The sequence below is a fragment of the Mastigoproctus giganteus genome, chromosome 7 (genome assembly GCF_048544385.1).
Source record: "Mastigoproctus giganteus isolate SK-2022 chromosome 7, ASM4854438v1, whole genome shotgun sequence".
In the NCBI taxonomy this organism is placed as follows: domain Eukaryota; kingdom Metazoa; phylum Arthropoda; class Arachnida; order Uropygi; family Thelyphonidae; genus Mastigoproctus; species Mastigoproctus giganteus.
Window position 1 is genome coordinate 76,001,459 of NC_143581.1, and position 17,325 is coordinate 76,018,783.

The 17,325-nt window shown below is 40.1% G+C and overlaps 1 protein-coding gene across 1 annotated transcript in view; it reads right to left on the reverse strand.

Annotated features, from left to right (window-relative positions):
- Nucleotides 1-17,325, reverse strand: part of Helz (Helicase with zinc finger) — a 509,821-nt gene that overhangs the window by 282,551 nt on the left and 209,945 nt on the right. The gene's annotated exons all lie outside the window — the stretch shown is intronic.

Genomic DNA, 17,325 nt, shown 5'->3' on the forward strand with positions numbered 1-17,325 from the left:
TTTCGGAAGGACCTGTGAGGGTGCTGATTGATCAAAGGGATTAATCAGGTCCCTCATACAATGAAATTAGGTGGCTAGTCAGTTTTTCTAACAACTGGATTTTCTCTGACAGCTAGAAATCATAAATTTGAAGCCATTAGTAATAGTAATAGAGGCATGTGATGCAAGAAAGCAAGCGTATGAGCTTATGTAAAATGAGCCAAAAAAAAAAACCCATTTCACATATCCAATTCCTCTAAATGTTTGTCCAGTTCTTCCATGAATTTATTTAAGCTATCAAACTTCCACGACAGATGGAAGTTTGTTCCAGCAATCAACTACCTGCTGGCTAAAGGCGAATTTCCACACATGTGTTCTATAACTCTGTCCTCAATTTGAATGAATGCCCCCTCAAGTTAGTAATCTGAGCAAGAGGAAGAATCCGATCAGAACTGGGCCTGCTCAACTGATTCAAGGCCTTATACAACTCAATCAGATCACTTCATAGGTGCCTAGCCTCCAGCCACTGCAATTTGCAGAACTTAAGCCTTTCTTGATAAGAGAACCAATTCATTCCCCTCACCAATCTTGTTGCCCTTCTCTGTACTCATTCAAGAAACTATACATCCTTCCTAAAATGAAGCCTCCAGACCTGTACACAGCATTCAAGGCATGGTCTGATCATTGCCTTATAGAAAGGCATAATCACCACCTTTTTCCCTGCTAGCAAAATTCTTGTATGTAATTGACAATACCCCATAACTTGCTCTGGCAACCTGTCTGCATTGCTCAGAAAACTTGGTCTTCAGAAAAACCAGGTCTTTTTCATTTTCTGCCACCCTAAGTGTAGTACCACACAGTTGGTACATTCCTCTGGGGTTACTTCTACCCATGTACAGTACTTTGCATTTGTCAAGGTTAAACTTCAGTTGCCACTTCTCAGCCAATCTGCCCAAATTTTCTAAATCCTGTTGCAGTAGCACAGTGCCATTACTGTCATTCACAACCCTACCGAACTTTCTATCATCTACAAACTTCGATACTAAGCCCGATATACCTTATCAATATCATTTTTAAGTTCCTGTCTACAAGAATTTGGCATTAATGTATGGAGTTGTACTAGTTGCTGAGGTATAAAAGAATGAAAATGAGTTTCGTCATGGATGGTCGAACACAAACTTATGGCAGGATTGTCAGATAGGTTAACTAGTGAAATCTTTGAAAATCATCTTCAGCCTTGGAATCTATTGTTCCACACAAATCTATCATTACCTTTGGTAATGGTACGTTTGTCTGGCACAATAGGGTCTCTCTCTCTCTCTATGGGCAGAGGTTGGTATCTCCTGCAGCAATTTGGTTGCCCATGGTAGAATCATAAACTTACCTTAAACCAAATAGAAAGGGTTTCTATTAAACTTAAATAGAAAGGGTGCAAGAATATTTGCTGATGCTATCGAGGCAGTGTTAGGTGGGTCGGAAAACTGCTAGCTTGGGGGGAGACAAAGACCAATAGATTGACAGTAGCCACTGTCAGAGGTGAAAGAGATTCTTGCACTGCTTCTATTAGAATGAGCAGAAGCCTGAAAAACAAGATGCATGGTATTTCAGAGACTGCTGGGAGCTATTGCGGTACAAGTAAACACATGGGTTGTGTTAGGGTAGCTAAGAATAGAAACAGGTGCAGGTATACTTGCGTGTACACCAATGCTAGGAGTTTAGTAAATAAATTTGATGAATTTGAGGTATTGCTCAAAACATCGAAGGCAGATATTGTTGGGATATCAGAGACGTGGTGTCACACAGATATAAGGGATGCAGAACTGCAATTTGGGGAGTACAACGTCTACAGAAAGGATAGACAGGATAGGAAGGGGGGAGGGGTTATGCTATTAGTTAAGAAACACATAAAAACCAAGGAAGTGAAGCCAGTCGACATCGCTGGACAGTGCAGTGTGGAGTCAGTTTGGTGTGACATAAACATTGGGAGATCAAAATTGAGAGTAGGAGTGTGCTATAGGCCTAATGACTCTGATGAGTATAATAAGCAACTGTACAGGGAAATAGAGTGGGCCAGTAAATCAGAGTGTCTTATAATGGGAGATTTTAATTTCCCAGATATTGACTGGAATTTGGGGGCTGGTTACTCACACACTAGCAGGGCTTTTGTGGATTTATTGGATGATTGTTTTCTACATCAGCATGTTCGGGAGGCAACTAGAGGGAGTAATACTCTTGATTTGATTATCAGCAGTGATTCTTCATGCATTAAGAATCTGCAATAAATGAACCACTAGGTGGCAGTGATCACAGTGTGCTGAAGTGGGATTTACTCAAAGAGGTAACTACCATTAGGGGTAAAGGGAAGGGTTATTGCTTCCGTAAAGGCGACTACGATGGACTGAGACAGTATTTAAATTCTATACAGTGGGACCAACTGATGATGTTACCAACAGCATATTCAAAATGGGAAGCATTCAAAGAACTTATCTTGGAAGCTACTAGGCTTTACATACCAACTAAGAAATATTGTTCAAGGTTTAGGCCAAAATGGATGTCAGATGAACTAATGAGGCATATGGCAGAGAAGAAAAATGCATGGGATACATACAAATTAACACATGACACAGAAGCCTATGATAGATACAAGTTGATATGCAACCAAGTTACAAAGGAGGTTAGGCAGGCGAAGGCAGATTACGAGAAATCCTTGGCAAGGGATGCAAAGAAAAACAGCAAAGAGTTCTTTACTTATGTAAACTCTAGAAGGAAGGCGATGAATCAGATTGGTCCACTTGATATTGATGGTTCAAGCGTTGATGATCCTGCTCAGGTAGCTAACAAACTAAATGAATATTTTGCATCGACATTCACACATGAGGAGTTATTCAGCGAGGGGAATGCCAGAGGTGTATTCAACTCTAGCAGTAAGCTACAGAATCTTGAAATAACTGGGAGTAAAGTGGAGGAGAAATTATTGAAGATAAACACAAGAAAGGCACCCGGGGTGGATGGGATCTATCCAGTTATATTAAAGGAGGCAGCAAAGGAAGTAAGCAAACCCTTAGCCATAATTATGAGAGCTTCCTTGGACTCAGGGGAGGTACCCATAGACTGGAAATGTGCAAATGTGACGCCAATTCACAAAGGAGGATCAAAGGCTGACACAAGTAATTATAGACCTGTGAGCTTAACTTCTGTTCCAGGAAAATTAATGGAGGCACTGGTTAAAGAAGCACTGCAGGATCATTTAGACAAGACTTCAGTTATAGCTCAGACACAGCATGGTTTTGTTAAGGGGAAGTCTTGCCTGACCAACTTGATTGGATACTATGATGCAGTCACAAAAGAACTGGATGCAGGGAATAACTTTGATATTATATACTTGGATCTCAGAAAGGCTTTTGATACTGTTGCACATGGAAGACTGCTACACAAATTGGAGCAGTGTGACATTGGAGGCAAATTGCTGCTATGGATAAAGGGGTGGTTGAGGGGGAGAAGACAGAGAGTGGTAATCAATGGACACTGCTCATCGTGGACTGATGTTATTAGTGGAGTCCCTCAGGGCTCAGTGTTGGGTCCATTATTGTTTTCTGTATTTATAAATGATATTGATGATGGTATATCGGGCGTAATGTCCAAGTTTGCAGACGATGCAAAGGTTGGCAGGGTTGTCAAGGACACTACTGATACTCTGCTGCAATAGGATCTGGAAAGGTTGAGCAGATGGGCTGAGAGGTGGCAAATGAAGTTTAACATTGACAAATGTAAAGTACTACACATGGGAAACAGCAACCCCAGAGCAACGTATCAACTCTGTGGTACTACACTGACAGTGGTAGAGAATGAAAGGGACTTGGGGGTGGTTGTGCAGGCAGATATGAAGTTCTCTGAGCAGTGCAGACGGGCGGAAAAAGAGTAGCTCATGGAGTATTGTCAATGATATACAGGAATTTTTCCAGCAGGGATAAGGAGGTGATTATTCCATTGTATAAGGCGATGGTCAGGCCACACCTAGAGTACTGTATACAGGTCTGGAGGCCTCATTTCAAGAAGGATGTAGAGCTGCTGGAACGAGTACAGAGAAGGGCAACAAGATTAGTGAATGGAACAAAGGGGTGCTCTTACGAAGAAAGGCTTAAGTTTTGCAAATTGCAGTATCTGGAGACTAGGCACCAGCGAGGTGATCTGATAGAGGTGTCTATAAAGCCTTGAATGGTTTAAGCATGCTCAATGCTGATGAGATTCTTCCTCTAGCTCAGAAAAATCACCTGAGAGGGCATAAATTCAAATTGAGGAAAGACAGATGTAGGATAGACGTGTGGAAATTTGCCTTTAGCCAGTGGGTGGTTGGTTGGTTGGTGGAACAGACTTCCATCCCTTGTGGTGGAGGTTGATAGCCTAAATAAGTTTAAGGCTCAGCTGGACAGGTATTTTGAATGAACAGAGGGGTGAAGTGGAAGTGGGTTTTTTTTTTTTTTTTTTGGCTGATGCTGCATAAGCTTGCTTTCTTGCATCAAATGCCTCTACTAATGCTAATGCTAAATTTGCAAGTCAAAAGATTTTTTTTTTTTTTTTTTTTTTTTTTACGAGAGGTATTAGAACCTACAGTACTTAGTACTGTGCTAGCGTTGGAGGTTGAGAAGATATTTGTTGACATTGGACTTGAACTTCTGTAGGCTGTAATTTTCAGGATATACGTATGAAGGAAGGTTCCATAAAACAGCAGTTGAATGAATAAATGAGGAAGATGAAAAGTTGGTTCTGTGAGTTTGAAGTTGGACAGTAAATGGATGTTGGCTGGTGGCATTAGCATTAGTAGAGGCATTTGATGCAAGAAAGCAAGCTTATGCAGCATCAGCCAAAAAAAAAAATAAATAAATAAAAAATAACCACTTCCACTTCACCCCTCTGTTCATTCGAAATACCTGTCCAGCTGAGGCTTAAACTTATTTAGGCTGTCAACTTCCATGACAAGTGATGGAAGTCTATTCCACCAACCAACCACTCGCTGGCTAAATGCAAATTTCCTCACATCTATCCTACATATGTCTTTTCTCAATTTGTATTTATGCCCTCTCAGGTGATTATTCTGAGCAAGAGGAAGAATCCCATCAGCATTGAGCATGCTCAAACAATTCAAGGGTTTATACACCTCTATCAGATCACCTCGCCGGTGCCTAGTCTCCAGACACTGTAATTTTCAAAACTTAAGCCTTTCTTCGTAACAGCACCCCTTTGTTCCATTCACTAATCTTGTTGCCCTTCTCTGTACTCGTTCCAGCATCTCTACATCCTTCTTGAAATGAGGCCGCCAGACCTGTATACAGTACTCTAGGTGTGGTCTGACCATTGCCTTATACAAGGGAATAATCACTTCCTTATCCCTGCTAGAAAAATTCCTATATATCATCGACAATACACCATGAGCTACTCTTGCAGCCCGTCTGAACTGCTCAGAGAACTTCATATCCGCCTGCACAACCACCACCACCACCACCACCACCAGGTCCCTTTCATTCTCTACCATTGTCAGTGTAGTCCCACAGAGTTGATACGTTGCTCTGGGGTTGCTGTTTCCCATATGTAGTACTTTACATTTGTCAATGTTAAACTTCACTTGCCACCTCTTAGCCCATCTGCTCAACCCTTCCAGATCCTGTTGCAGTAGCATAGTGTCATTAGTGTCCTTGACAACCCTGCCAACCTTCGTATCGTCTGCAAACTTGGACATTAAGCTTGATATAACATCATCAATATCATTTATAAATACAGAAAACAATAATGGACACAATACTGAACCCTGAGGCACTGCACTAATAACGTTAGTCCACGATGAGTAGTGTCCATTGATTACCACTCTCTGTCTTCTCCCCCTCAACCACCCCTTTATCCATAGCAGCAATTTGACTCCAATGCCACACTGCTCCAATTTGTGCAGCAATCTGCACAAATATGAAGTTTATGAAGTTTTGAAGCAGATATGAAGTTTTCTGAGTAGTGCAGATGTGCTGCAAGAGTAGCTCATGGTGTATTGTCAATGATATATTGGAATTTTTCTAGCAGGGATAAGGAGGTGATTATTCCCTTGTATAAGGCAATGGTCAGACCGCACCTAGAGTACTGTATACAGGTCTGGAGGCCTCATTTCACGAAGGATGTAGACATGCTGGAACGAGTACAGAGAAGCGCAACAAGATTAGTAGATGGAACAAAGGGGTGCTTTTACGAAGAAAGGCTTACATTTTGCAAATTACAGTGTCTGGAGACTAAGAACAGGCGAGGTAATCTGATAGAGGTGTATAAAGCCTTGAATGGTTTGAGCATGCTCAATGCTGATGGGATTCTTCCTCTTGCTCAGAATAATCACCTGAGAGGGCATAAATTCAAATTGAGGATAGACGTGAGGAAATTTGCCTTTAGCCAGCGGGTGGTTGGTTGCTGGAATAGACTTCCATCCCTTGTTGTGGAAGTTGATAGCCTAAATAAGTTTAAGGCTCAGCTGGACAGGTATTTTGAACGAACAGAGGGGTGAAGTGGAAATGGTTATTTTTTATTTATTTATTTTTATTTATTTTTTTTTTTTTGGCTGATACTGCATAAGCTTGCTTTCTTGCATCAAATGCCTCTACTAATGCTAATCTTCCATGTGCAACAGTATCAAAAGCCTTTCTAAGATCCAAATATATAATATCAAAGTTATTCCCTGCAGACTGCATCATAGTATCCAATCAAATTGGTCAGGAAAGACTTCCCCTTAACAAAACCATGCTATTTGTCTGAGCTATGACTGAAGTCTTGTCTAGATGATCCTGCAGTGCTTCTTTAACCAGTGCCTCCATAAATGTTCCAGGAACAGAGTTAAATTAACAGGTCTATAATTACTTGTGTCGCCCTTTGATCCTTCTTTGTGAATTTGGGTCACATTTGCACATCTCCAGTCCATGGGTACTTCCCCTGAGTCCAAGGAAGCTCTCATAATTATGGCTAAAGGTTTGCTTACTTCCTTTGCTTCATCCTTTAATATAACTGGATAGATCCCATCCACCCCAGGTGCCGTTCTTGTATTTATCTTCAACAATTTCTCCTCCACTTTACTCTCAGTTATTACAAGATTCTCTAGCTTACTGCCAGAGTTGAATACACCTCTGGCATTCCCCCTCGCTGAATAACTCCTCATGTGTGAATGTCGATGCAAAATATTCATTTAGTTTGTTAGCTACCTGAGAAGGATCATCAACAATTGACCCATCGATATCAAGTGGACCAATCTGATTCATTCCCTTCGTTCTAGAGTGTACATAAGTAAAGAACTCTTTGCTGTTTTTCTTTGCATCCCTTGCCAAAGATTTCTCGTAATCTGCCTTCGCCTGCCTAACCTCCTTTGTAACTTGGTTACGGATCAACTTGTATCTATTATAGGCTTCTGTGTCACGTGTTAATTTGTATGTATCTCATGCATTTTTCTTCTCTGCCATATGTCTCATTAGTTCATCTGACATTAGCATTAGCATTAGTAGAGGCATATGATGCAAGAAAGCAAGCTTATTCAGCATCAGCCAGAAAAAAAAAAAAAACAACCACTACACCCATTTCACCCCTCCCCGTTCGTTCGAAATACCTGTCCAGCTGAGCCTTAAATTTGTTTAGGCTATCAACTTCAACAACAAGCGATGGGAGTCTATTCCACAAACCAACTGCCAGCTGGCTAAAGGCAAATTTCCGCACGTCTATCCAACATCCGTCCTTCCTCAATTTGAATTTATGCCCTCTCAGGTGATTATTCTGAGGTAGAGGAAGAATCCCATCAGCATTGAGCATGCTCAAGCCATTCAAAGCCTTATACACCTCTATCAGATCACCTCGCCGATGCCTAGTCTCCAGGCTCTGTAATTTGCAAAACTTAAGCCTTTCTTCGTAAGAGCAACCCTTTGTTCCATTCACTAATCTTGTTGCCCTTCTCTGTACTCGTTCCAGCAACTCTACATCCTTCTTGAAATGAGGCCTCCAGACCTGTATACAGTACTCGAGGTGTGGCCTGACCAATGCCTTATACAAGGGAATAATCACATCCCTGTCCCTGCTAGAAAAATTCCTGTATATCATTGACAAGACACCATGAGCTACTCTTGCAGCTCATCTGCACTGCTCAGAGAACTTCATATCAGCCTGCACAATTACCCCCAGGTCCTTTTCATTCTCTACCACTGTCAGCGTAGTACCACAGAGTTGATACGTTGATCTGGGGTTACTGTTTCCCATATGTAGTACTTAACATTTGTCAATGTTAAACTTCATTTGCCACCTCTCAGCCCATCTGCTCAACCTTTCCAGATCCTGTTGCAGCAGCAGAGTATCAGTAGTGTCCTTAACAACCTTGCCAACCTTGGTATCGTCTGCAAACTTGGACATTAAGCCTGATACACCATCATCAATATCATTTATAAATACAGAAAACAACAACGGACCCAAGAAATGAACCCTGAGGAACTCCACTAATAACATTAGTCAACGCTGAGCAGTGTCCATTGATTACCACTCTCTGTCTTCTGCCACTCAACCATCCCTTTATCCATAGCAGCAATTTGCCTCCAATGCCACACTTCTCCAATTTGTGCAGCAGTCTTCCATGCGCAACAGTATCAAAAGCCTTCCTAAGATCCAAATATATAATATCAAAGTTATTCCCTGCATCCAGTTCTTTTGAGACTACATCATAGTATCCAATCAAATTGGTCAGACAAGACCTGCCCTTAACAAAACCATGCTGTGTCTGAGCTATAACTGAATTCTTGTCCAGATGATCCTGCAGTGCTTCTTTAACCAGTGACTCCATTAATTTTCCTGGAACCGAAGTTAAACTAACAGGTCTATAATTACTTGTGTCAGCCTTTGATCCTCCTTTGTGAATTGGGGTTACATTTGCACATCTCCAGTCCATGGGTACCTCCCCTGAGTCCAAAGAAGCTCTCATAATTATGGCTAGGGGTTTGCTTACTTCCTTTGCTGCCTCCTTTAATATAACTGGATAGATCCCATCCACCCCGGGTGCCTTTTTTATGTTTATCTTCAACAATTTCTCCTCCACTTTCCTCTCAGTTATTAGAAAATAATCTAGCTCACTGCTAATGTTTACTTCACCTACGACATTCCCCTTCCTGAATAACTCCTCATGTGTGAATGTAGATGCAAAATACTCGTTTAGATTGTTAGCCACCTGAGCTGGATCCTCAACTGTTGAACCATAAACATCCAGTGGACCAATCTGATTCATCCCTTTCCTTCTTGAGTTTAAATAGGTAAAGAACTCTTTTCTGTTTTTCTTTGCATCCTTTGCCAAGGATTTCTCATAATCTGCCTTTGCCTGCCTAATCTCCTTTGTGACTTGCTTACAGACCAACTTATATCTATCATAGGCTTCCATGTCACCCATTAATTTGTATGTATCCCATGCATTTTTCTTCTCTGCCATATGTCTCATTAGTTCATCTGACAACCATTTAGGCCTGAACCTTGAACAATATTTCTTGGTTGGTATGTAAAGCCTGGTAGCTTCCAAGATTAGTTCCTTGAATGCTTCCCATTTTGAATTTGCTGTTGGTAACATCATCAGTTGGTCACACTGTATAGAATTTAAATACTGTCTCAGTCCATCGTAGTCGCCTTTACGAAAGCAATAACCCTTCCCTTTACCCCTAATGGTAGTTACTTCTTTGAGTAAATCCCACTTCAACACACTGTGATCACTGACACCTATTGGTTCATTTCTCTGCAGATTCTTAATACATGAAGAATCACTGCTGATAATCAGATCAAGAGTATTACTCCCTCTAGTTGCCTCCCGAACATGCTGGTGTAGAAAACAATCATCCAATAAATCCACAAAAGCCTTGCTATTCTGCGAGTGACCAACCCACAAATTCCAGTCAATATCTGGGAAATTAAAATCCCCAATTATAAGACTCTCTGATTTACTGGCCCATTCTATTTCCTTGTACAGTATCTTATTATACTCATCAGAATCATTAGGCCTATAGCACACTCCTACTCTCAATTTTGATTTACCTATGCTTATGTCACACCAAACTGACTCGACACTGCCCTGTCCATCAATGTCGACTAGCTTCACTTCCTTGGATTTTATGTGTTTTTTAACTAATAGCATAACCCCTCCTCCCCTCCTGTCCTGACTATCCTTTCTATACACATTGTACTCACAAAATTCCAGTTCTGCATTCCTTATATCTGTGTGACACCACGTCTCTGATATCCCAACAATATCTGCCTTTGATGTTTTGACCAATACCTCAAATTCATCAAATTTATTTACTCAACTCCTAGCATTGGTGTACACGCAAGTATACATGCACCTGTTTCTATTCTTAGCTACCCTAACACAACCCATGTGTTTACTTGTACCGCAATGACTTCCAGCAGTCTCTGAAATATCCTGCATCTTGTTTTTCAGGCTTCTGCTCATTCCAATAGAAGCAGTGCAAGAATCTCTTTCACCTCTGCCAGTGGCTACTGTTAATCCATTAGTCTTTGTCTCCCCCCAAGCTAGCAGTTTTCTGACCCACCTAACACTTCCTCGATAGCATCAGCAAATATTCTTGCACCCTTTCTATTTAAGTGTATCCAATCCCTGTAGAAGCAATCTCTCCTGTTAACAAGTACATTCCAGGCTGAAAAAAATTCTACCCCTTGAGCCTTGCACAATCTTTCCAGGGCCAAATTGATCGACAAGGCTCTCATCATATACTCCCTCCTATCGTGTCTGAGCAGAATTGCAGACATTTTCAAATTCAACCCTACTTCTCGGCTTTTTTTCAACAGTGACCTGTACTTGTTAAGTAATTCCGCTGGTCTCCTACTCTTAATATCATTAGTGCCAACGTGTAGAACTATATCACCTTTTGTGCCCTTAAATGATGATATCTGCTCTACAACGTCATCAACCTTTGCCCCTGGCAGACATACCCTGGTCCTGTTCCACCTATCCTTTTTACAAAGCATGTTCCCCGTTTCCCTGACAATAGAGTCACCAACAACTACTAGTTCCTGTGGGACCAGCGCATTCTGCCTTGGGGGCTGCCTCTGTGTTGCAAGATGACCAAGTGCAAGCTCTGGCGTTGATGTGGGCAGCTGAGAGCTTGATGGGCCCCTCAATTTATTTCCTTCGAGGGCATCCACCCTGTCCTTCAAGGTTTCATATAGGCCCATAACAACGCCGAGTTGTCGCCTAATTTCCTTGCACTCCTTGCATCGTGAACACACAAGGACATCCCCCATGGCAGTATCATGTCCCGTACCCGATTGCTCCGCAAACATCAAGCAAACAGTGCATCTTAAAAGGCTGTGATTCAGAGGGCAACTGCCCCCCTCAGTTCTCCCCTGAGTCACAGTACTCCCATTAGCTTGAGCCTTTTGCTTTGCTGCTCTGGTCAGAGTCATGATTTCGATTTAAATGTCAATAAAATTACAATTTCAGAACAAAACTAAAACCTTAAACTTGTATCTTAACACAGTTATAACGCTATATTTATTTTTCAGTATCGAGTGTTATCTACGAGTTCCCTTTATATAACTTCCGTATCAAGTATGTATTAATTATTTGTTACGTTTGTACTCTAAGTCGTTATATATATATAGTTAAAAGTACAATTTAATTGACAATGAAGTTTAACAAGATTAACAGATCTACTGATTAATTGACAATATTATATTATGCACTATACTATACAAAGCTAATGCTATCGAATTCCGGATATGCTGTATCGCGTTTCAGTAACAAGTGTTATCTACGAAATCCCTTTATATAACTTCCGTATCAAGTTAGGTATTAATTATTTATTTTTACTAATTATTTATGTTCCGTAACCTAAGTGGTTATATGTATAGTTAAAAGTACAATTTAATTGCCAATGAAGTTCGACAAGATTAATAGATTTTACTGATTAATTTTCACGTAACAATGGCGGCTGTTTATGAACGGTAAACATGTGGATTTGATACCCTTTCCGATACTAAGTAATACCTACAAATCTCTATCTAAGTTACTTTAACTTTAAGTACCGTAAATAGGAATATAAAGCTACTCTAAAAATAAGTTAATATGTCAATTTAAACTAATAAAGCAGAAAATAAATCAGAAAAAACTTCTCTGTTCCAAGAGCGGCAGAAAGGCACGTCCGCACAGGAAACTCTCGTCCTCAAATCCACTTAGGCCAAAACCTTGAACAATATTTCTTAGTTGGTATGTAAAGCCTAGTAGCTTCCAGGATAAGTTCTTCGAATGCTTCCCATTTTGAATTTGCTGTTGGTAACAATCATCAGTTGGTCCCACTGTATAGAATTTAAATACTGTCTCAGTCCTCAAATCCACTTAGGCCTAAACCTTGAACAATATTTCTTAGTTGGTATGTAAAGCCTAGTAGCTTCCAAGATAAGTTCTTCGAATGCTTCCCATTTTGAATTTGCTGTTGGTAATATCATCAGTTGGTCCCACTGTATAGAATTTAAATACTGTCTCAGTCCATCGTAGTCGCCTTTACGGAAGCAATAACCCTTCCCTTTACCCCTAATTGTAGTTACCTCTTTGAGTAAATCCCACTTCAGCACACTTGATCACTGCCACAGTGGTTCATTTACCTGCAGATTCTTATTGCATGAAGAATCACTACTGATAATAAAATCAAGAGTATTACTCCCTCTAGTTGCCTCCCAAACATGCTGATGTAGAAAACAATCATCCAATAAATCCACAAAAGCCTTGCTAGTGTGTGAGTGACCAGTCCCCAAATTCCAGTCAATTTCTGGGAAATTAAAATCCCCCATTATAAGACACTCTGATTTACTGGCCCACTCTATTTCCCCGTACAGTTTCTTATTGTACTCATCAGAGTCATTAGGCCTATATCACACTCCTACTCTCAATTTTGATCTCCCAATGCTTAGGTCACACCAAACTGACTCGACACTGCACTGTCCAGCGATGTCGAAAAGCAGTAATAGCTCTTGGCAGGTCTAAAGGAAATTTTGTTAATAAAGTAGGAGAATTTACTGGGGTTTCAGAGGGAACAGTTTTTAAGGAACGGTGTGAGTCAAATTCTATCAGAAATCAATGACAGAATTATGGTTGAAAGCCTGTGTTAAGTGACTGGAATATAATACTGCATCTATTAAATAAAAAAATGACTTCAAACAAGGCAACAACTCAAACAGCTAACCAAAGACCTCGTCAGCTGATTTTTGAGATAATGCTTGATGAGAACTGCATAACATGAATATGTGGAGTAGATTCCCCCAAAAAAGCTGTAAAATGAGCTAAATATAGGCTAAGGCACACTAAGAGGATTGATGACACATTATTAATTAAAAAGCTGCACAGTGACTAATTTTTTGTCTCGTTTATGTAGGTACTGCCCAGACAGCACACACATGAAAACCATAGATCTACTGATAATGCAATAGTGAGCAAGGCAGTTAATGATATCAATCTGAGTCTGCTACTTTAACAAGACTTACCTGAATTATTTGTGTGGGCTGAAAAATGGAAATTGAGGTATATATATATATATATATATATATATATATATATATATATATATATATATATATATATATATATATATATATATAACAATGGCAAATACTTCCTGGGTTGCAATAATCCTAGAGTAGCATTCAAGATAGACAATAATGAAAAAGGACTTGTAAGTATATAAAATCTGATATAAAGTTTTCAAAATGATTTTGGAACAGCTTATGGGGGTGGAGGTCGGTCGATACACAGGGTGATTCACTACCAGTGCGACAAACTTGCAGGAGGTGTAGGGGGCACAAAGATGAATCGGAATCACATAGCATTGCAGGGTTCGAAATGCCTTCGTCATGCGGTAGAGGACGTTGAACGGGAGGTAGCGTGAACAGCAATCCCGCTGGAAATCAGCATTTGTGAACCGTTTCTGTTGAAGAAACCAAGTAGCAAAAGTCCTCCGGAGTGGGTAATCCACAGGCTCCAAGAATTGGACTCGTTGCAGATGGTATGAACTCATTTGGTTTGTTGACAGTATCCTCCATACAGTGGATTGGGAAATACCCAATCGTTGGCCTATCGCTCAAGTACTCGTACTCGGATTGCCTTCTGCAAGACGTAGGACATTCTCCTCATTGTCTGGTGTCCTCTTCATTTGCTCTCGATTAATGGTACCTCTCATGAAACAACCAGTCTCACGTAACCTTCTGTGCACATATGCGAAAATCGTATGATGGGAAGCGCGCCTGTGCAGGAAACGTTCCTGGTACAAGCCCAGAGCGGCATGCCCGTTACAGTCCACAGCTCCGTACGCGAGGTGCATGTCGGCCAGTTCAATGTTTGAATACTCGTCCATCCTACTGCCTCGGGAACCGGTACGCAAATGCTGACTTCCAGCGAGATCACTGTTCATGCGATCTCCCATTCAACGTCCTCTACTGCATGACAAAGGCATTTTGAACCGTGCAATGCTATGTGATTCCGATTCGTCTTTGTGCCCCCTACACCTATTGCAAGTTTGTCGCACTGGTAGTGAATCACCCTGTATATAACACCCCTGTCAGAAGAGAAGAACGGGTGATTATTCAATTACATTACCATTAAAAAAATAAGTCAAATCCTGAAAATTGTATACAAGCTTAGAGATATCATTTTAGGAAAAATGTGACTCTCTGTTCGAGAGGACATAGAGAGAACAACAAAAAGATTTGTTAATAGCAAAATGGATATTCAAAAATTCTTATCTAAAGAGGAACTTTAGTTTTGTAAGTAAACGTGTGCATTTGGAAACTAGTCAAGCAGAAAAACAAGCAGCAAACAATGTGAAATCAGAACCATTTAGTCATGACATGGGGTGCCCCCAAAAAGTCACTATCTATTAAGCTAAATAAGGCAAATTTCAAAAAAATGTTTTAATGGCAATGTTATATGTATATTTGTGTCTGGAAAGAAGAAATAATTAATAAATTATGAAAAGTTGTAGAACAATGTAAATACCTAAATTGTGTAGAAAAATGTGTATAATCATGTCATTTGGACATTTTTATGAAAATTAAGTAGGATAGTGACTTTTGGGGCACCCTGTATAGGAGTTGAAGGATAATCTTCCACATGCATGTAATATGATAATTCATGTTATTAGTGGAGTCCCTCGGGGTTCAGTATTGGGTCCATTACTGTTTGTCTGTATTTATATATGATATTGATGATGGTATATCAAGCTTGATGTCCAAGTTTGCAGACGATACGAAGGTTGGCAGGGTTGTCAAGGACACTACTGACACTATGCTGCGGGAACAGGATCTGGAAAGGTTGAGCAGATGGGCTGAGAGGTGGCAAATGAAGTTTAACATTGACAAATGTAAAGTACTACATATGGGAAACAGCAACCCCAGGGCAACGTATCAACTCTGTGGGACTACACTGACAATGATAGAGAATGAAAGGGACCTGGTGGTGGTGGTTGTGCAGGCAAGATATGAAGTTCTCTGAGCAGTGCAGATGGCCTCAAAGGGTAGCTCATGGTGTATTGTCAATGATATATAGGAATTTTTCTAGCAGGGATAAGGAGGTGATTATTCCCTTCTATAAGGCAACGGTCAAGCCACATCTAGAGTACTTTATACAGGCCTGGAGGCCTCATTTCAAGAAGGATGTAGAGCTGCTGGAACGAGTACAGAGAAGGGCAACAAGATTAGTGAATGGAACAAAGGGGTGCTCTTACGGAGAAAGGCTTAAGTTTTGCAAATTACAGTGTCTGGAGACTAGGCACCGGCGAGGTGATCTGATAGAGGTGTATAAAGCCTTGAATGGTTTGAGCATGCTCAATGCTGATGGGATTCTTCCTCTTGCTCAGAATAATCACCTGAGAGGGCATAAATACAAATTGAGAAAAGACAGATGTAGGATAGATGTGAGGAAATTTGCCTTTAGCCAGCGGGTGGTTGGTTGGTGGAATAGACTTCCATCACTTGTCATGGAAGTTGATAGCCTAAATAAGTTTAAGGCTCAGCTGGACAGGTATTTCGAACGAACAGAGAGGTGAAGTGGAAGTGGTTATTTTTTATTTTTTTTATTTTTTTGTTTTTGGCTGATGCTGCATAAGCTTGCTTTCTTGCATCAAATGCCTCTACTAATGCTAATGCTAATGTAGAGTAATTTCTACCTTTCAACTTAGTATATCAGATGCATTTACTTATACATGTTTAAAACAAAGAGATTTATTTTTTACCACCACTTTTTAAATCTAGTAATGAAGAAAGTAACTGGGGTAGCTGCTAAAAACAAAAAATATAGTTCAAGGTAAGGTTGATGACACTAAAATCATGGGAGAAGACTGGCCACCTGAAAATTTTAAACGCATTGTAAACAGGTTGCAAGGAAGGCCCATGGTGTCCTATCGATGATCTATCGAACTTTTGCAAGTAGAGATAGGGACGTGATAATCCCATTATATAAGGCTTATGTTAGACCACACTTGGAATACTGTGTTCAAATATGGAGACAGCACCTAAAAAAAGACATCGAGCTTCTTGAAAGGGTGCAAAGAAGGGTAACTCGCCTGGTGAGATCGGCAAAAGGGCGTCCTTATGAAGAAAGACTTCGAATATGTGGGTTGCAGAGTTTGGAAACTAGACACCTTAGAGGAGATTTGATTGAGATGTGTAAGGATCTGAGAGGCATCAGTAAAATGAATGAGGACGAAATTTTTAAGATTATAAATGATGCTAGAACTAGGGGACATAAATTAAAGTGATGGGGGGAAATGTTTAGATTGGACTGCAGGAAGTTTTATTTTAGCCAGCGAGTTATAAATTACTGGAATAAGTTGCCTTCATGGGTGGTAGAGGCCGACAGTTTGGGGAAATTCAAAGGTCATCTGGATAGTACTTTCGGGTATTTTTTTTTTTTTTTAATTATTATTATTTATTTATTTATTTATTATTTATTATTTTTTTTTTGACTGGTGCAGCATAAGCCATAGGCTTTCTTGCACCATGCTGCCATTACTAATACTAAATGAATTTAATCAATGAATATTGCAAAAAAGCTTTGTGCATAGGGAATAGGCATACCGAAATCAATCTTGCAACCACTGATGAAACGTAAGAAATAAAACTTTATTAAAATACAACAAAACAAAAAATAATAAATAAATCAATAAAGTGAAGTAAAATAGAAATGTTGTAAAGAACGCAAGTAAAACACAAAGATAAATAAAAAAATATACAGAAAAATGCTCTTTGCAATAAAATTAAAATGTATACCAATATGCCACAGCTATATGGAGAAATTCCAGCCAGAAGTGA